This window comes from Cricetulus griseus, chromosome 3 (genome assembly GCF_003668045.3).
Source record: "Cricetulus griseus strain 17A/GY chromosome 3, alternate assembly CriGri-PICRH-1.0, whole genome shotgun sequence".
NCBI classification, from domain to species: Eukaryota; Metazoa; Chordata; class Mammalia; order Rodentia; family Cricetidae; genus Cricetulus; species Cricetulus griseus.
The window spans coordinates 86671671-86693180 of record NC_048596.1 but is presented as its reverse complement, the minus strand read 5'-3'; the positions used below and the strand labels follow the sequence as shown (position 1 = coordinate 86693180).

Below are 21510 nucleotides of genomic sequence, written 5' to 3'. Positions count from 1 at the left end.
AACAGCAGCAGTAATAATAACAGGGGCTGGAGCTCTGTGGGTAGAAAGTTCGATTTGTCTAGCACACATGAAACCCTGGGTTTGGTCCCCAGCACCACACATACTGTGCACATCTGTAATCCCATCACTCGGGAAGCAATCAGGAGAACTTGCTCAGGGTTATCCTTGGCTATGTAGCACCTTAGAGGCTATCCTGGGATACATGGGACCCTGTCTCAAAAAGAAGCAGGTGATGATGAAGAAAGAAGAGAAAGGGTAAAAAGAAGAAGAGAAGAGGAGGAAGAGGAGGAGGAGACTTGTAAGAGGGTGTCAGGTTCCCAAGTCAGTCTCTCTACCCTCACAGAAGAGTAATAACTATATGTTGCTAACTTGTCTTTACAAGAGGGAAGTACTTGCTAATGACCAACACACTCTGGTCCACTCTCTAGAGCAGCAGTGCTCAATCTGTGGGTCATGGCCCCTTTGAGGGTCAAATAACCCTTTCACAGTGTTCACCCAAGACAATTAGAAAACAGACATTTACATTACAAGTCATAGCAGTAGTAAAATTATAGTTATGAAGTAGCAACAAAATAATTTTATGGTTGGGATCACCACAACATGAGGAACTGTAGTAAAGGGTCACAGCACTGGGAAGGTTGAGAACCACTGTTCTAGAGCATCCTTCCCTGGGCCTCTCAGGGAAGCGTGTATCCCAGTTGGGGTAGGAGGAGATCTTTACACTTTGAATTCCAGACCAGAGTGCCTGTTGGAGAGCTGTTGTTTCACATCCTTTCTTCACCCTTCCCCCAGTTACCCTCTGTACCATCTTCATGGTCCTCATCACATTATGAAACTGTCCTGTACTTTCCTAGACTTCTGAGAACACCAGGACCATTCCGTATGTTCACTGTACACCATCGCATGCCCAGGACAGTCCATGATGGCAGTGGCACTCAGTAAATATGTGAATGAAACAGTGAAAGGAAGGAGAGTTGGTGATGTCTGGGGTTTGCCTACTGCCGAGCTGTGGCCCAGACTTTTTCACTGCATCAAAGTCTGTCTTTGTTTTTCAAGTTTACTCAACTCTTCTCACTCTGAGAACTGCTCCTCCTCCTCTAGAGCCAAGTTTGATTAACCTCAGGTTTCTCTCACTTTCATCGTGTCAGACCCTGTTCTTGGTGCTTGACCCTCAGGGAAACACCTGCCTTTTACCATGACTTCTGCCAGTGGCTAATATCATCCATTACATCACCCATTCAAATCTCAGAGGACAATCTCCTCTTTAAGATGACTTCCAAGGTCATCTCACCATGATCTTATGTCACTGATTTTTCTGGGCAACACTTTATGGATCCATCAGGAAGGTATGGGCTGTTAGTCCCTATTGTGGATGCTGAAAGTGCCTATCAATAATGTCTCCCTCCATCCTCCACCATGCCAAAAAAAAAAAAAAAAAGCTGGGCATTGGTGGTGCACGCCTTTAATCCCAGCACTTGGGAGGCAGAGGCAGGCAGATCTCTGTGAGTTCAAAGCCAGACTGGTCTACAGAGTGAAGGCAAGAATAGGCTCCAGAAGCTACACAGAGAAACCCTGTGGGGGGGGGCAGGGTAAATGCCAGGCTATAAGAAGCAAACTGAAGTAAGCATTCAGGCCCCCAAACTTTATCCCCACCAGGGTCCATGATTTAGCAAGCTGATGTGCTCTCTCCTCAAATTCCTCTTTAAATACATTGCAAAATCAAATGCCAGTCTTTGCATTTCTCTGCAGAGAAGCAGAAAACAACAACAACACACACAAAAAAAAAACATGAAATGGGGTTTTGTTGTTGTTGTTTTGTTTGACACAGCAATAATAGAAACAAGACCATGTTTCTATTTTATGAAACCTCAGATGTTAATTCATTGAGATCCTGACATTCCATATCATTTAATCACCTCTGTAGCAAGATATTTGCTTTGGCTCCATCAGCCCCACACAGAGATGTGGCGGCTGGCGCTTACTGGGGCCCATTGTTAGGTGGCCTGCTTTCAACACTCAAGGCGGGATTTGGCAAGAAGAAGCGGCACCTGCTTTATTGAAAGACATCTTCATATTTAATCTCCTGAAAGAGAAATGTGAGTGCAAATGTCCTTCAGAGATAATTATCATACATCAAGATGTCCACCCCAAAAGCCATGGCACCCGATGGTGAATCACACACACAAGTCACCCAGAAGGAAGGCAGCAGATGGAACTCCGGAAAACAAATTCATGAACCAAGTGTCTGCCTGTTCCCAGTCAATGCCAAGGCAGGTAATTTGAGTCACACCTACCTGCTCAAAAGGTGAGATTCATGCTTCAGAGAGAGCTGGGGAAGGAGCTGACCTACAAGTCTCTTGCTGCCCAGGGTCTGTAAACCCATATAAGATACACTGCTTCAGCCCAGAGATTTACCAATTTAAAGGAACAAATTGAGCACACAATGTCACTTGGCACATTAATATTGGTTCCGTGGCATCAGGTGAGACATTAATATAGGGGGCTTTTCCTCTCTACTTTTCAAAAATTGGAACAATCATTCCATCAGTGGAAGCAGGAAAGTACAAAATCCATAATGTTTGGCAGCTCAGGTACAAAAAAAAAAAATGCTGTCAGAAATCCAGGGTATTTCACTACTACAGACGTGAATCTGTCTTTGGATAATATCAGTGTTCTAAATTCTCACAGAGTTTAACTCCTGCATGTCTAATTGAGTTAATTCCTTCTAAAATCCTTGTGTGGCTCCTATTCCTAGAGCCATGAATGTCAGTTGCTCCATGAAGCCCCAGCTAAAGCTTCCACGGGGACCAATGGTGAGGGATGTGTAGCTTTGGGGCAGACTTCCTCTGTTCCAATCAGTTCTCCTTTCCTGGGTTCTCAAACTGGGCTTCCAAGAAAGATTTTCAACAAGGAGTTTTTAGACTGAGAAACAGTTTGGGAAGGACTCGTCTTAGTTTGTTTTATGTTGCTATTGCAGAACACCATAGAGTGGAGAGTTAATAAAAGAAATTCATTTCTCATAGTCCTAGAAGCCAAGAAAAATCCAATATCGTGCAGGTTTGGCATCTTAGATTCCGAGTTCACAAGGATCCTTTTGCACACTCTGTGTCCAAGGAGAGTGAATGATGGCAACAGTGTTCAATGAATATATTGAATGAAACTGTGATGGAAGGATAGTCGTGGTGTACAGTGGCTGAGATTCCTTTGTGTTGTGCAATGCTGTTCCTGGGGAGACATGAACAAACATCTACTCACCCCAGTTAAGAACTAACAACAGACCAAAGTAATGGTCTCCTAAAGCCCAATCTGTTGGTGAACCAATCTGTTTACTGGGAGTTCTTACTGGAGAATTCGTAAGGAGGTACTCACAGGAACATGGAGAATTCAAAGGATTATCCCAGCATGGGTGTTGATTCTGACCCTGGAACTCTCTACATGATTGGTAGGTGTCTCAGAAGGTGAGAGTGCTTTCTCTCTTCAGCAGTCTTTACTTCCAAGGAAGGATAGTCCTTGTGAATCTGATACATTTCAGGGGCTTCCTGAGACTTCCGGGTTATCTATCTCTGAGTTTTAATGAGATTCTTTTAGAATTTCCAGAGTCTTAAGCTTCTCTACAGAATGGAACATTCAAAGGCAAGGTAAATTGCTACAAAACAACTTGTCTTAAAACTGTGCCTGGTTGACCAGACCTTATCATACTGTACTTTGATGCTAACATCTAGAGAGGGCCTTAATGACACATCATCTTAGCAAAAGTAAGAACAGGGAATAAGAGAAGTCAGAAGAGAACAAGCGAGTGTCAAGCAAACCCATTTTGTGATAATGACATCCGTCCTTTCATGATAGAGTCCTCATGATTTCTTGACCTTCTAATGGTCCCACTTTGCATTAGTAACTGAGTTTTCAATACACAAACTTTGGGGAATTGGTGCAAACCATAGCAACTAGTTGTAGGATGACATGCAGGAAATCTCTTCCATGTGCTTCATCCCAGCTGCCTCCAGTCGTTCTAGCACACTCACATAACTTGTTTCCCCTGCTGTTTCAAGCCTGCTTTCTCTTCCCTTTACCTGGGGCATCTTTCCTCCCCCTGTCTCTGCCAGCTAGATGGGTATTCTTGTTTTAAGATTCAATTCGCAGTTTGCCTTTGGCAGGTGACTCTTCCTGCCTTTGCAGTGATTAGTCACAGTCCCATGGCCTTTGTGACTGTGCTGAGGCATGTGGTATGACTACACATATCTGAATTTTGGACCAGTGGGCAGACTTCTGGGAGACAGAGTGTATTCTCTGCCTTGTTTCTTTCTCCTTCCCTTTCTCCTTCAGGGGCTGGCATGCAGTGGGCACTCAAGTATTTGATGGATGCATGTGTATCTGTTTAAGTCACCACCAGATAGCAACTTGGCATCTTCCCTGACAACTGTAGTCAAGACAGAGCCACAGTCTCAAAACCAATGAATGCAAAAGCATCTCAGTGCTAATAAAACATGACTTCATCATTTCTGTTTGTATCTAAACTTTGTGAGTTTTTTTTTCAAAAATCACCATTATAAAACACTAAATATAGAGGTCACATGCTAATTTGACCTGTCTCATTTGATTGAATGGCTTCCCCAATTCAAATCCTTATGAGGCTCTCTGTTACCTATGCTTTTCCAACCACTCCATGGGGCTTTAGGGGTTCTTGGGCGGGGCATGTCTAAAACTAAGGCCAACATGTAAATCTGACTGAAGGAGACTCCAAGCCTATCACTACAATCAGAGCTTTAGTTTTCTACTTGACTGCTTTTGAGCCCAGCAATTTGCCAGACCTCCATCACCTGCTACTCTTCCCCAATCCATCTCCACCTGTCTGATTTATGATGTGATCTGAGCTTGTAATTCACAGTTTACCCTAACCCCAACACTCTAAGTCAACAGTTCTCAACCTGTGGGGCATGAGCCCTTGGGCAATCCTCTAGCTCCAAAAATATTTAGATTATGATTCATAAAAGTAGCAAAATTGCAGTTAGGAAGTAGTAATGAAAATAATTTTATGGTTGGGGATCACCACACGAGGAACTGTATAAAAGGGTCGCAGCATTAGGAAGGTTGAGAACCACTGCTTTAAGCCTTTTTCCACTTCCATGTCTTTTTCCGGGTCTGAAGCATGCCTCTATGTTCTTACATAGTTCCAAGTATGTCCATAACATTTCATATTCCAATTTCTTTGCTTAACACTATGCCACAAACATTTTTCCAGAATGTGTGACACAGTCTTACGTGGGGACTTTTTAAATGTCAAAATTTTAAGCTGGTGGGCTCCAATCTGTCTGGGTCTTCAATATCACTTAGCTAAGTCTTACTTTATGCTTTTAAAAATAATGCTATGTAAGGAAGGCACAGTGGTGCATGCCTTTGGTAACAGCACCAAGACCATGAAGGCAGAAGCATCAGGAGTTCTGCTTAATGAGTGTAAGATCAGCCTGAGCTGCCTAAGACACTGTGTCAAAAATAAAAAGTAAAGAACAAAATGGCTAAGAAAATAATGCCACGTGGAATATTTATGTGTCCTGGTTTGCTTTCTTAAGTATTTTTTAATATTTGTTTTATTTTGTGTGTGTGTGTGTGTGTGTGTGTGTGTGTGTGTGTGTGTGTGTGTGTGTGTTTCCCTGCATGTTTGTCTATACACCAAGTACATACATGCTGAGGTCAAAGGGGGGTGTTGGATTCCCTGGAACTGGAGGTACAGATGCTTTGAGCTATCATGTGGGTTCTGGGAATCAAACCCAGGTCCTCTGGAAGAGCAGCCAGTGCTCTTAACCACTGAGCCATCTCTCCAGCCCTGAGTGGCTTAAATAAGAACACTGACCAAAAGCAGCTAGGGGAGGGGAGGTTATTTCAGCATACAGTGTATAGTGTATCACTGAGGGAAGTTGGTCATGGAGGATGCTGCTTACTGGCTTGCTTCCCAGGGCTTGCTTAGCCTGTTTTCTTATACAGCCTTGGACCACCTGTCTAGGAATGGCACCACCTATGGCAGGCTGGGCCCTCTCACATCAATCATTAATCAAGAAAATGCCACAGACTTGTCTATAGGCTGATATTATAGAAGTAATTCTTCAACTGAGCTTCTCTCTTTCCAATTATCACTAGCTTGTATCAAGTTGTCAAAAAACTAGCCGCTACGGTCCATATGTATGTATATGTGTATGTATGTATATATGTATGTATGTATGACTTTTTCCTATTGACAAGCATACTCCTGACTTAGCAAGTTCCTTATATGTATTGATTAAACCATCTAAATGCAAATATTTCTTAATATGATCCTTTTAATTTCTTATATTTTTATGATTGTAGTATATTAAATGCTACCCAATTGAATCTCATTTATCTCTTCCATTGTTAAAGAAATTCTATTGCTTTAAGCCAGCAAAAGTTTTTCATGAGGCAACCAACAGGAGGGGCAAATGAGACAGGGTGATGAGGAGATTACTGTGATCAAAGCACCACATGTATGTTTGTATGTATGTATGTATGTATGTATGTATGTATGTATGTATGAAAATGTCACAATAGGACCAGGGAGATACTTCAAAAGGAAAGGTAGTCACCAAGTAAATCTTGTGACCCAAATTCAATCCTTGGGCTCCACATAAAGAGCCATATCTAGTGGTATACATCTGTTATCCAAGCATCCTGGGTAAACTGGGGAACAAGGACAGGAGACCTCCCAGAACCTGTGAGCCAGCTAGCATGGAGTATACATTGCAGCAGCAGCAGCAGCAAGAAAGACCCTACTCACCCTTGCCAGAGTTGAGAAAGCTGTTCTCTGACTTCTATTGACATGCTCTAGCATGCACATGTACACATACACACACACACACACACACACACACACACACACACACACACACACACACACCACAGTAAGTACATACATACATGTCATATACATACATACATACACACAAACATGTGATGTAAATGCCATAATATGAAACCCACTATTTTATTGTAACTGATATAAGTTCTTCATGGTTCATTAGACATACATAGTATCCAAGATTTTTCACAATTTGGATTCTCCTTTCCTTCAGTTGTTCTGAGGATTTTTAAAATCTGTGCCTAACTCTTTAATTCGTCTGGGCATGCTTGGTACAATAAATAATTTTTAAATTGATAGCATCCTCATTTTGCCATCATTTTCCACATTTTATCATCTATCAAATTGTCATATAGAAATAGGGTTATCAAAGTGTTCTGATTGCCCTGTATTGCTCTATATTTCTGGTTCTGTACCAATGCCTTACTATTTTAATTATCTGTGCTTTGTAATACACAACATTGTCAGTTCTAGTATTCCCCTTCCATAGAATTATCTCAAATAATGTTTTATCCTCTTTTTTGAGAATTTAATGTGAGGACTGTGTTGATAGCAGTTCCACCATTTTCTCTTCCACCCACAACTCCTTCAGTGCCCATCTTCCCCACTGCCTCTCAAATTCATGACCTCTTGTTTTTAATTATCACTATATTATATAAACATACATATATGCACACACTCTACACATGCATATGTATATATAAATAAAACCTGCTGAGTTCATTTAATGTTGCTTGCATGTGTTTGTGTTTAGAGCTGACCACTTGAGATCGTATATTCTATCAGGGGGTTTGCCCCTAGAGAAGACTGATTCTCCCTCTCTTAGCAGCCATTAATTGTCTGTAGTCTTCATCTAGGGATGGAGTCTAGTGAGGTTTCTCCCATCCACACTGGCATATCAATTGGTGCTGTCATTGTGCTGGTCTGATTCAGATGGCCATGGGGTTAAGATTTCATCCATTATATATAAAAGACATTCACAAGAGACATCCTTGTCCTGTGGCTCTTAGACTCTTTCCACCCCCTTTTCCAAAATGTTACCTGAGCCTTAGGTGCAGGGGTTGTATTGTAAATGTATCAACTGGGGAAGTGCCCCCCACAGTTAGCAAGTCTCTGAATTTTGACCAGTTGTGGATTGATGTGATGGTGTCTGCTGAAAAGAAAAGCTTCTTTGGATGAGAGCTACACCTACCTGTGGATATGTAATAAGTATTTGAAACACATGGAGAAATATATAGGTTTGGGAAAGTGGCAGTAATAGATCTTCTTGTAGAGTACATGAACTCACCAGCCATGGTTAGATTTATGACACCAAGCATGTGTTCCCTCCTGCTGAGTGAGCTTCGATCCAATTAGAAGGTTGTTGGTTATCCCCAAGGTATAAGTACCACTATGCATCCTTGAGTATATCTTGCCATGGTGGTACTTGCTGTAGTTTATGGGCTGTACAGCTGGGTGGAACTATTGATTAGTTTTCTTCCTTGCAGCTTACACAACCCATTCTGGCACTATGAAAGCCAGTCCTCAGGGAGGGTAATTCTACATTGATTCCTCCAAATCCTGTGTCCAAAGTGTAAGGTGTCTTCAGCAATAGGGTCTTACCTTCTAGTTCTGGAGAACATCCAAGGACAATAGTGATAGCATTTCTTGTTCATGGAATCTTTTGGACTCCCGTGACCAACAATTCAAAGGGAGGTTTCCCATGCCTGGCACTGGAGATTTTGTTAGATGGTCTGTGGCTCTTGGGGTGGGCTACATCATTCCAAGTTGCATGACTTCAATTAATGTAATTTAATTTAATTATTTACATGTGTATACACATATACTTCTATGTGTTATATAAGTCTTTTAAAAGTAGATCTAATATAATGTTTCCCTGGCTTTTTTTAGTCACCCTTAGTGTTCTTTATCCCTTATCCCTACTTCTCTTTCCATGTTGCCCTCCTTCTCCCATTCCCAGATAAAACCCCTCCCTCATTTTTCCCATTTCTCCTTCATAGTACTACTATTCCCTGCATTTATAATCATAGGAAATTTCCTACCTAGGGAAGTTTTCCCCAATTTTTTTATGTTCTTGACATTTTGCTTGCATAACCATTAGAATAATCTTGTTGAGTTCTTTAAAAAGTGGTGGTTTTGACTTAAAATCTATTATCTTTATAATTCTTAGGTCAACACATGCCTTCTTAGAACTTTATATTCTTGTATTGCTATGTACTTACTTTATTGTCCCACTTTCTGATGCTGCATAAATATCAGAACCAAAGGCAACTTAGGCAGAAAAGGGTTTATCTGGCTTATAGCTCACAGTCCATCCTGAAGGGAAGCCAGGCAGGAGCTCAAGACAGGAATCTGGAGACAGAACTAGAGCAGAGGCCATGCAGGAGTATTGCTTCCTGGCTTGCTCCCTCTGGCTTACTCAGTTGTCTTTCTTAGATAGCTCAGTCCCATCTGCCCAAGGATGTTACCACCTGCAATATGTTGCAGTATATTCATTAGCAATTAAGAAAATGCCTTATACACATGGCCATGGGTCAATCTAATCTGAGTGATTCTTCAGCTGAAGTTCCCTCTTCCTGGGTGACTCTAGATTTATGTCAACTTGACAGTGGAAGCTATGACATACATAACAACTATAGTGTATGATAATATATTGCATATAAAAATGATGATAATTTTTTAATCTTTCTTTCTGATAGCTATTGTCCTTTATGGTTTTTGCAGTACAAAATTGTAATGATATTGATATACTTGGTTTGCCTACTTTTTAATTCTATTGTTAGTACATTATTTTAAATAGGTGTATCCAAGCTGAGCTAGTAAGTTATTTTACTTGAAGGATTTCTCTTTTGCTATGTATTAATGGATAATTTAACCTGATACTAGTGTTAGGATGTTAATCTTTTATTGGTTATTTTTGCATTCTTGAAATAATCTCCATCAAGGTCAAATTTGCCTCATTGAATGAATCAAATGGAACCCAGCCAGCTCTGTGTTTTGACACAGTCTCAGGGCTTGGCAAGTGAAGATGAGAGTTTCTGTCCCACCTGGTCCCACAGCCGTTTAGTTCAAAATAAACACACAGAGGCTTATATTAATTATAAGCTGTTTGGCCGATGGCTCAGGCTTCTTATTGGCTAGCTCTCTCTTAATTATTAACCCATTTCTATTAAACTATGTATTGTCATGAGTCTGTGGCTTACCTGTAATATTCCAGCATGTTACTCCTCCGGTGATTATGTGGACTCTCTCTGGCGGCTCCTCTCTCCTTCCTATTCCCAGCATTCTCCTAGTCTGGTAGCCCCACCTATACTTCCTGCCTGGCTACTGGCCAATCAGCATTTATTCATCAACCAATAAAAGAAACGTATATTCACAGTATACAGAAGGACATCCCCCATCATCAGGCAGTGAGATGTCTCTGTCAATTCTAGAGTTTATATATTATCCTTCTGCTGTCTTTGATGGAGTTAAAGACAGTTATGGTTATGGTTTTCCTTAGTTATGCTAAAAGATAAGTTACATATAAAACTTTAGACTCACAATATAGCATAGAAGATACAATATTTTCTTTAAATTTTGGCAAATGTTAATGAACTAAATATTGTAACTATAATTCTTGCTTGATAACTGTTTTGTTGTATATAATTTTACTATGTTAAAGTTAAAACCTTTTTATTTAGACAGAAAAGAGATTTATTTAGACAGATGATGGGAGATGTCCTTCTGTACACTGTGAATGTATGTTTCTCTTATCAGTTGATGAATTGATGCTGATTGACCAGTAACCAGGCAGAAAATATAGGCGAAGCTACCAGACTCGGAGAATTTTGGAAAGGGGAAAGGCAGAGACACAGTCAATAGGGAGATGCCATCTAGCTACCAGGAAGATATGATGCCAGAAATTTTCTGGTAAGCCAAGACCATATAGAGATACATAGATTAATAGAAATGGGTTAATAATTAAGAGAGAGCTAGCCAATAAGAAGCCTGAGCCATTGGCCAAACAGTTTATAATTAATATAAGCCTCAGTGTGTTTATTTGGGACTAAAGGGTGGTGGGACTAGGCAGAACAGAGACCTCTGTTTTCAGGCAGGTTTCTCTTTTTCTTTTTTTTGGGGGGGGGGGTTCGAGACAGGGTTTCTCTGTGTAGCTTTGGAGCCTATCCTGCCACTCGCTCTGGAGACCAGACTGGCCTCAAACTCACAGGGATCCGCCTGCCTCTGCCTTCCGAGTGCTGGGATTAAAGGTGTGTGCCACCAACGCCCAGTTCAGGCAGGTTTCTATTCCATGAGCCTTTCTGCTTGGAATATTCTAAAAAATTAATTTTTTCATCAGTTACTGAATAAATAGAATGCCTTACTTCCATTGTTTCAGTCAACATATCTAATATTTTACTGTGAAGTAGCAGCCATGCTACTGAGTGTTTTAGTCAACTAATATATAAGAACATATATATAGTATTCCATGAAGGTAGTGTAATACCTTTCCATATTTCATATATAGAATCAGACATAAATCTTCATACAGATTCCATCACTAATTTATCTATGTGACTTTGACCATGTAACTTGACACCTGACACCATCCCTCCATACACAGCAGTTGGATTATACAACATAAGGTTATTATAAGGATTTCTGTAATGAAAGTAAAGTTGTTAGCCCAGGGTCTACCTTCAGTGAACAGAAGGTAGTACAGTGTCCTCAAGTGCTGTTCATTTGTCGTTCTCCATTATTCTCTATATATTTGCATAAGATATCCATAATTTCAGTCTTTTGAATGTTTTCAGAAGCAACAGATAAACAGCAAGGAGATGGTAATAGCTTTTGAGGAAAGAGCTCCCATTCTGGAAGGCCAGCATGTGAGCTTGATTTGTGAGTCATCTCAAGATAGCTCTGAGCTTTGAGAAATGACAGAATTGGCAGGGGACCTACTACACTCTCCTTGCCAAGTGGGATGTGAAACCATAGGCTGTATTTATGATCTGTGAGCACCGAGTCCAGAGCTCAGAAGGGCTGCTTCCAGGGGCTCCTGGGAGTGGGAAGTTGACCAACTGGCCCCAGTTGTCCTGCTGCAGCATCCAAGTCTACTCATAGCCTGAAAAGAGGGATGCTGACAGTCACTGTGACCCAGGCTGAACTGAGCTTTAAAGCAGGACAAAACTAGCTCTGTTCATCCTTTTGAAATGGGGCCTAATTATGTTTTATTAATAAATGAAACTCTATGGCCAAATAGGGAAAACACTGTAGAAAAAATACTGTGTGTAGAAAAAGGCTCGTGAGGTTTTCAAAAGAAAATCTGAAAGCTGAGCTAAGTCAGAGAAGAACACCCAGCCTCTAACCTCTTCTCTTGTCTCTCACCATGTTTCTTCTTAAATATGTTAAACTCTTCTACCTAAGGTTTAATTTTTGCTCCTTGGTGATATATTTCTGTGTAGATTATATCATTTGGAGAAAAAAATGAACCATCAAAAAACATCCTTAATCCATTTATTAATGTTAACAGGAAAAAAAGCAAGTCAAAAGATTGACATGGCTATTAATCAAAATATGTTTATTGAGTGTTTTTGCATGTACAAAACATTCTGGCATATTCTATGAAAGAATAAGAAACAATCTATCCTCAGAGGCCTTTTAATCCAGATGGGGAAATAGCCAAGTAATTGACTAGCTATCATATAAGAAATATTGAAATAAATACTATAATTAGTTACTAGGCCAACCCTGTATCCATTGCATGAACACTGTTTTCCTGAGCAAGGTGCATTGGGCTGTATCTGGCTATAACTGAAGACACCTTCCCTCAGATGTTCAGTTGAACCAGCTACACCAGTGTTCTAGGCCCTCAGACGTCAGCTGCTGTAGGCTATCCACCATGTGTACACACAAGCACAAAGCATACTATTGCCAACTTGTGTTGTGGTTTCTTTCCTACCCTTCATTGTATCTGTCTCCACGTTCTTCTTTAGGAAATGCCTCTGACTTTTTAGCTGGATGTGTGGCTTCACAGTGTTGGTCTTTTCCATGGGTTCTTGTTATTGTTGTTGTTGTTGATGATGATGATGATGATGATGCTTTAATCCCTACCATGATTGGGTTTTTGTTTGTTGATTTGTTTGTTTGTTTGCTCTTTCTTCCATCTTATCTTGGTAGAAAACTCTCAGGTTCAGTTCTCCACCCATAGGGCCCCATCCCTAGGCAGACCAAATCTTGCAATGGGAAAGCAGTTGAAGAATCCCTTGTTATCCATGTAAGAGTCACAGATGTAAAGCAGACCTTCCCCTGCTCTTTGACCCTAGAAAAGCTAATCCTTCAGAACAGAAATCTGGCCTGCCTGGGCAGGTGGTTCACTCCACAGCCAGATCATTGCTAGAATGGGGGATGGTGCCTCTATTGTGGAGCTCAGAGGCTGTCTGTGGGTGCTTCTGTTTTCAAAGCCGTTAAAGGTGAAAGAAAACCCCTTGTGGGCTACCAGAGATTTCCCTACACTTGAAATTGTCATTTAATCATTTTAGTCATCCTGAGGACCATGCTGGCCTCCTATATAGTAGGGAGAAAAAGGGAAGTCAGATGAGATATACCAAGGAAACCCCCTGCTCTGTTAACCATCAGGCTAGAGTAACTAGAGACTGTGTCAAATTGTAGGGGAACATCAGAGGGCTGCCTGATGATGGTGGCCAGGGTGGATGAGGCTTTACACCATTCTCTGCTGGTAACTTCATCAAAGAAGTCAGAGTGTGGCCTTAAACCCACCTACACCCTCTTGTCCCCGTGACAAAGACCTCTTGAGAGATAAAATGGCAGTTGATTGTATTTGTTGGAATGCTGAAAAGCCACAAATAACAGAACATTTAACCAAAAGTGGCTTAGACAATACAGACTTTTACTATATCACTGAGTAGAAGGTCAAATGATAAGTGATTCTAAGGTTGGTATAGTGGCTTTCTGGGACTACCCAATTGAGACACAAGCATCTATCAATTCTGCCATTTTTAATATGTCACCAATGGTTTCTATTGAGGTCATAGGTCAAAATAGTAGTGTAACACAGTTGTCTCCCGGATGTGAACTGAGTGAATTCTTCTCAAGAAGCTATTGGCCAGGCTACCTGTGATGTCCAGCTGGTAAAAGGGCTGATCTAAGATGGCATCACTTTTGTCTCTGTAACGTTGGAGGAGTATTTAGAAGGCTGGAACCGTCAACTGAAGTGCCTCATATGGTATCCTTCGCATGGTGGTTTCAGGAAGTCACACTTTGTACAATAGCTTGAAGTGCCTGAAGAGATTGTAACAAGAAACAGAAAAATGGAATCAGCCTGTGTCATAAGGCATGGGCCATAAACTGGCCATGTCCACATTTATAGGGAAAAAATGTTGATCCCACCTCCGACTGAGAAGAATACACAACAATCTAATCATCTTTGACCCACACATAGGTTGTGTGGATATACAACAGTTAAGCTGTCATAATAAAGATATCAGACACATAGTGATGTAGAGGTAGGGGTAGCTTGGTTAATAAAGTGCTTGCCATGCATGTATGAAGACCTGAGTTCAGATCCCCAGTGTGAGCATAAAAAGAGCTAGAGGCAGTACATGTCTGTAACCCCAGCACTATGGGTACAAGAAAACTCTGGAAGCTCACTGGCCTTCAAATTTAGCCAAGATAGTGAGTTCCTGGTTCAATGATAGACCTTGTCTCAAAAGCAAAGGTAGAAAACACTTTACATTGACCCCCCCCAGCCTCCGCATGCGGATGCATATGTGTGTACATGCATTCTCACACACAAACACATATACTATGCAAGATCTATAATAATACATGTGGTTATTTAAGCAAAATAGAAGCTTGTTTCCCTCACTAATAAGAGTTTTAAAATGAGCATGAATCTTATCTCCTGGCCCTGCCAGAATTGGTTCCCACATCTGCATCCCAGGGGAGGGTCTCTGGTTATTATGTTTTTCCAGCAGTAATAAAGGAAAACTAAGAATGGAGTAGGAGCATTTTCCTTGTAAAGGGACAATGTATAGGCTGGAAAGACGGCTTAGTAGTTAAGAACACTTGCTGCTCTTCCAGAAGTCTGGAGTGTGATTCCCAGCACCCACATCAGGAAACTCACAACCACCTGTGACTCCCAACCCGGTAGTTCTGACAGTCTCTTCTGGTCTCTGCCAGACCAGACACTGTAACACATGAACACGAATAAAAATTAAAACCACTTAAAAGGCAGGCAATGGTGGTACACACCTTTGACCCCGGAACTTGGTAGATAGATGTAGCACATCTCCATGAGTTTGAGGCCAGTCTGGTCCACGTACGACTTCCAGGTCATCTAAGGCTAGATAGAAAGACACTATCTTAAAAAAAATAAATCTTTAAAAAAAATGATATGCCTTTTACTTTGGTTTAGTGTTAGACATATGGTCTGTTATTGCCAAACAGAAGGATAAGAAGAATGGGTGTTGGGAACAGTTACTTCTCTGGTTTCTGCTGATAATACAAAAATAAATAGGTAATAGTAAATGAATTAAACTCTAAATAAGTAAGTTGGCATCTGGCATAGTTTATGATCAATCCTATGTATACACGGCCCTTCATAAGTGGGGTTGGGAGTGAGCCACAGGCATTCTGAATGTGCCTATAATTACTGGGCCATTCACCCAAACAGAAATCAATAATGAGCAGACACCCTGTCTGAACCTGTATTTGCATAGTGACTGAAATCATCCGGTTCATTTGGTGGAGTCCTTCTCTTTAAAAGTATTTGAGGAGGCTTCTTGCTCTGAATTTCATAGACACAGTGCTGGTTAGTTTTTAGTCAACTTAAAACCGACAAGGAAAAAAAAATAGTCATCTGGGAAGAGGGAACCTCAACTGAGAAAATGCCTCCATCAGATTGACCTCTAAGTAAGTCTGTGGGTATCTTTCTTGGTTAATGATTGATGTAGGAGGACCTTGCCATCTCCATGCAGATAGATGGTCCTAGCAGGTAGAAAACAGGCTGAAGAAGCCATGAGGAGCAACCTACTAAGCAGTGTTCCTCCGTGGCCTCTGCCTCAATTCCTGCCTTAGCTTCCTTCCATGATGGACCGGAAGCTATAAGGTGAAATAAATTCTTCCCTCACAAGCTGGCTTTGGTCAGTTTCTTTTCCCAACAGCAGAAAGGAAACGAGGTCAGAGCCCACAAAAGAACTGGTTGCTTCAAGTAATAAGCAAAACAGTTTGCTGGGTAGCTATAGTTGGTACTTTTCTCATCATTGACAAAATACTTCCCTGAAGCAGCTTATAGGAAGAAGGACTAATTTTGGCTCAAGAAGGAATATCCCACCATGGTGGGCAGGTTTGGCAACGAAGGCATGTCAGAACTCGTAGTGATGGGAACCTGTGGCCAGGATTCTTCACATCTCAGCAGACTGGCAAGTGGTGACCAGGATGTACAGTCTCTAACATTCAAGGCCCAGTCCCACAGTCTGACATCACCAGCTGGATCAGAAAAGTTCAAGAAGCACCGCCAGCTGGGAAACAAGTGTTTCCCATGGGTACATGTCACATTGAAACCATAGCACCATTCAACGAAAGCTATGAGGAAGATCTAACCACAGATGCAGGCACGGCAAGGCTTCACAACAACATCAACCTCATCTAAGCAGCCAGCCCTACCCCGAAGGGTGCTGGTGAAGCCCTTCCAATGGGAAAGCTGGCATGGGTGTGGTGTTTGCTGGAATTCCTTCTGGTTCTGAGAAACTCATCTGCAGCCTGTTCACAGCAGGCTGGGTAGTTGTCTTGCTTTTGCCAGTGCTAATGCTACATTAGGGAACACCTGGGCATCTGCCCCACAGGGCTCAGAGCACCAACTCGTGCTCCCACAGTCTGACATCAGCCCCAATCCTGTCTGCTTCTGTATTACAGTTCTGAGCAAACTTTATTTGACTAAATGTGTTTCATTGCTTTAAAAGAAGATTGCTAGCTATTGGTTTAGGAGGCTTCTTGGGCTCAGCATACAGCCAGCTTTTGATCTCTCATACACTTTTACACCTATTTTCAAGAAATAAATAGTCTTCACTGGTTCTTGGAGGATAATTTTAATAATATATTTGGTGGAATATTTGAAATGGAATAGAGCATCATGTCTGTGGGCTTCACTTATTTATTGTTGAATCTATTCAGCATCTGTATTAAAACAGAAAAGAAGCACTTCTCTTTTACCGGCCAGACGGGACAGAGTGGCAGAAAACACATGGATTTTTCCACGCAAACAGACTTGGGTTTAAATATCATCTCTGCCACTTACAGTTCTGTGATATTGGGAAGTACGTTGTCATCTCTGGGTCTCCTTTTTCTTGAGCATAAAATAAAGATAATGAGTTGGCTGGAGAGATGGCTCATCGGTTCAGAGAACCAAGATAGTGTTCCCAACCCAACATCCTCTTCTGCTTCCATGCACTCCTGCATGCTCATAATGCGTACACACACACAGACACACAGACACACACACACATAGACACACACACACACACACACACACACACACACACACACACACACACAACACACACACACACACACACACACACACACACACACACACACACCACAAACAAGGATAACTAAATCTTTTAAAAATAAAATAAAGATAATAATTCCTACATTATAGTACCACTGTGAGAAATAATAAACTGCCTGCTTTATGTAAAGCACTACACACAGGGCCTAATGCTATTAATGACTATTTGTTATGGACAACTACTTGGAAATCCCTTCAGGCCTGAATGCAAATTCTCCACCAGCACCACTGGGAACAGCCACTCCAGTCCTGGACCCAGCATTGTGCTTTAACAAGCCCTCCTGGAGATTCCATTTACCTTGAGCTCAGAAATGGAAAAGGTAGCTATCCACCTACATGGCATTCCAACTGATAATGTATGCTGGGGTGGATGTAGATACACCCTCTTTCATTTCCTTTAATGACGGCCCTAGGGTCTCCACTGACATAATATCTGTGGCTCTCAGCTATCCCTTATTCAGGCAAGCCAAACATCTTATATGCTCCCCCTTCCTGAGCCTGTTCTTGCTCTCTCCAGGGGTCTGTATCTCGCCTGTGTCAACAAGTTCAGGAAATAACAGGTTGGGAACTCAGCCCATCACCCTCAGGCCAGCATCTCTCTCACTTGTCACTATGTATTTCCATCTGTCCCACTGATAAAATACAGTTCCTTGACTGTAGGAACTATGTCTTAATCATCTCTATGTCCCCTTCACCTGGTATATGTAGTAGACTCCTAATAGAGGGTAGCAAATGAATGAAGTGTCAGCCCCAAATCAGAAGGGCATTTGTTCCTGAAGCAGTCAGGTATTAGGCATGCTCTAGTACCCAATATATTTCTGGTCCTGATGACAAGTAGGCAACAGCAGTGCCTAGAGACCATTGAAATGTTACTTGGGCCCCCTCCACCCTTCGGCTCCTTTCAGTGCCACAAGGAAAGCTGTGTGACAAACTCTCAATAGATCAGAGCCACTTTAGAAGCAGCCTAGGAAAGCAAGCTGCAAGGGTCCATTTCTTTTCTCTGTCATAATTTGTTTTCCCAGTTGCCAGAGAGGTTGGAATGAGCTCTGCCGGTTGACAATTTGGATAGAATAACTTTTCTGTCTCATGAATTCTGAACAGCTGAGGACCGAACTCTACTCTGGCTTGTGGAAAATGAACAAAGCCCTCAGAGGGATAGGTGGAGGTGGAGCACAGCCTCAGCTGAGGATGAATTTGGCCCTGTTCCCAGGCTCTCTCTGAAGTTATTCCTGCCTTCCAGGTCTTTCTATGCTGTCCATGTACACACAGTTATCCTGCTCACCACCCTGTCCCCACCACCCAGGTCCACCTATGTTGGATCCATTCATCTAACCCACTTAGATGAGCCAGGATGAATACAGATTTCTCTTCCACACATTAATTTATGGAACCTTCCTATTGTCATGGAAGTGTCCCCACCTGCCGCAGTCACATTCTGCTTTATTGAAAAGCAGCAGGAAATTCATCCTTCATGAGAAAACTTTAAGTTAAATTCAGACTATTGGGGAAAAGTTGTCCTGGTTGCAATTTTTCTCTAAATCAAAGTGCACTGTAGGGGTTAGGCTAAGATAGGAAGCCCCTGTAATGAGGACAGCAGGTAATCCCTGAGAATGGGGGAATGGAGACCAGTGCAGAAGGTGTGGGTTAAAACATGTGATCCTAGGATCTCACCTTTGAATGGATGGTGACCAGACTCCAGTCACCATAGCTAGGATGTCTTCTTTCAAGTCACTTGATATACTGTGTGTCCTTTTATAGCTTGGCTGAAGGAAGATGTAGACAGAAATAAGTGGTCTTCATGGCCTCTTGGAAAAGAATGGTCAGAGAAAAGTTCTCCTATGCCATCCCAGAGAGGAGAGAACACGACATGAGATTTTGATTGCAAGGCAAGGCTAGCCCCATAATGAAAGTAAAAACATTTGACATAGAACCATAGTAGTAGCCATTAAGACCATCTAGCCAAACCCTTTTTCTTCATCTGTACACTTGCTGGGAAATACCGTTTATATTGGAGTTTCTGGTCAGGTGTGGTGGCACATGACTATAATCCTAGCACTTAGGAGCCTGAGGGAAGATCATGCCTGAGCTACATTGTGAGTTCAAGGTCAGCATGGGCCATATAGATTTCCTGATTCTCATTGTCAGGCTTGTTTTCTACATCAGAATGTTAGGGAACCCTGAGCCACTTCCTTTGTAAATCCCCTCATACCTCAAAATGCACATACTGAAACAGGAAGGAAAAGGGCTACACTCTAAGTGTTGTGAGATAGTTATACACTGTGTAACAATATATCGCTATGGTTGGTTTAATGAAAAGTGGAATGGCCAATAACTAGGCAGGAGGTATAGGCAGGATTTCTGGGGAGGGGAAGGAAGAGGAAGAGGAATCAAGGTGTGCGGGAGATGCCAGGAGAAACAGAGAGGAAACAGGAGGTGCAAGATGGAAGACAAGTAATGCTTTGTGACAGAATTTGATTAATATAAATGGGTTAATTTAAGTTATAAGAGCTAGTTAGGAACAAGCCTAAGCTATAGGGCAAGCTTTCATAATTAGTAAGGAGTCCCCATGTCATTATTTGGGAGCTGGCTGACAAAGACTTGTTACATCTAAGCCTGAACCAACAAACATCTTTGGTGAAAAAGCTCTTGAATTGAACCTTGAAAAAAAAGGATTTTTCTTCCCATCTTCAAGGGGCCATTGTTAAAGGTAAATAACAATCATAGTACTTTGTTTGTTGGGTTATTTTAAGTAAGGCTTTGAAATGGTTTTCTCCCTTGGCTTTCTCATTTTTGTACATTATATACTTGAAGAGGTGTTCACACTGACTGGTGACAGAAAATGCAAACACAACAAGATATAAACTCTGACCTTAAGAACACCCATAATATAGCATAATAAACTATAACTAGAAATCCATTTCAGCATTGCATTACAGATCTATAACTTACAGGTAATTTCTGTCATTTAAATATTCTGGTGAGCTGATGGCCAAATTGGGTTCTTAAGGAGAAAACAATTTCTCCTGCATTAAGTGTTATTACTTTAATTGAGTAATATCTGGCTCTCATGTGGTGATGTTAGTTAGTATTATTACCCATCTTGGTGATTTTCACCCCACTGTTTCCAGGGAAAGTATAGCTCATTAAATGGACACATGATTAAAGCAAGGAAAAAAAATAAAGCTTTGAGCCTTTCAAGGCTCATTATGCCAAGGTCAGGACAAAGAAATGGCCTTGACCTTGAAATGGAACAGAAGACCTGACCTGGACTAACCATTGAATTTAAAGAAGTCTAAGAGAAAGCCTTTTATCCATGGTAGGACACAATGGGTTATCTCAACAATGTGTTGTTCTGAAAATTAGTGTTCATTAATTCATTTGTTCTATTTAATTATCTACTCAGTCAGTCAGCACACTCCATGTACCTGGATGATACTGCGAATGAAGATTCTATGGTGACTGAAGCTGTGTTGGCATCTTAAGATGTTCTATCCCACAAAATCAGTCAGGAGCCCAGTGATGATGGCACAATGGCCAATGCCCTTCTCAGCAAAGAGAACCTGAACAAGATTTGTGAGTGCAGAGGACAACTTCAAACTCTGCTCTTTCTCTTATAATACTTCATAATCTTCTTTGTTGTTTTGTCCCTGCTATATACTTCCTCCATCACAGTCACAAAGCCAGGTCTCATCAGGCTGTGGCAAGTGACTAGAGACATGATGTGACAAGGGACCTGTTTAGAAAATCAGCATCCTCCTAGGTGACACCTTATTGTCTTCTTGCTAAAGTGTCTCAACATCTTGAGACACACAAAGCTTTCCATGCCCCATCCCATTAAGTAGAATCACTTTGAGGGCATTATTTAAAACTATAGATTTCTGCACCTAGAAATTGCAGTCTTTCTGAGGTAGGGCTTTTAATATTATTTTATGTGTAACTCCAACAAAATAACTGACAAAAGCAACTTGAGGAAAAGTTCATTGTGGCTCTTAGTACAGACCATGATGGTAGGGTGTCATGGTAACAGGAACAGGCGGTGGCTAGCCAGTTTGTATGGTGTCTTCCTCTGTCATTCTGC

At 41.4% G+C, this 21510-nt stretch overlaps 1 protein-coding gene and 1 long non-coding RNA gene across 2 annotated transcripts in view; one reads left to right on the top strand and one right to left on the bottom strand.

The window, feature by feature from the left end:
- Nucleotides 1–21510, top strand: part of Spon1 (spondin 1) — a 277092-nt gene that overhangs the window by 210408 nt on the left and 45174 nt on the right. The gene's annotated exons all lie outside the window — the stretch shown is intronic.
- On the bottom strand, nucleotides 12406–19270 carry LOC107978918. The gene is made up of 3 exons (XR_003484311.2): nucleotides 19104–19270; nucleotides 15116–15206; nucleotides 12406–14143 (listed from the first exon to the last, which is right to left on the bottom strand). It is a non-coding gene; the product is annotated as an uncharacterized LOC107978918 (long non-coding RNA).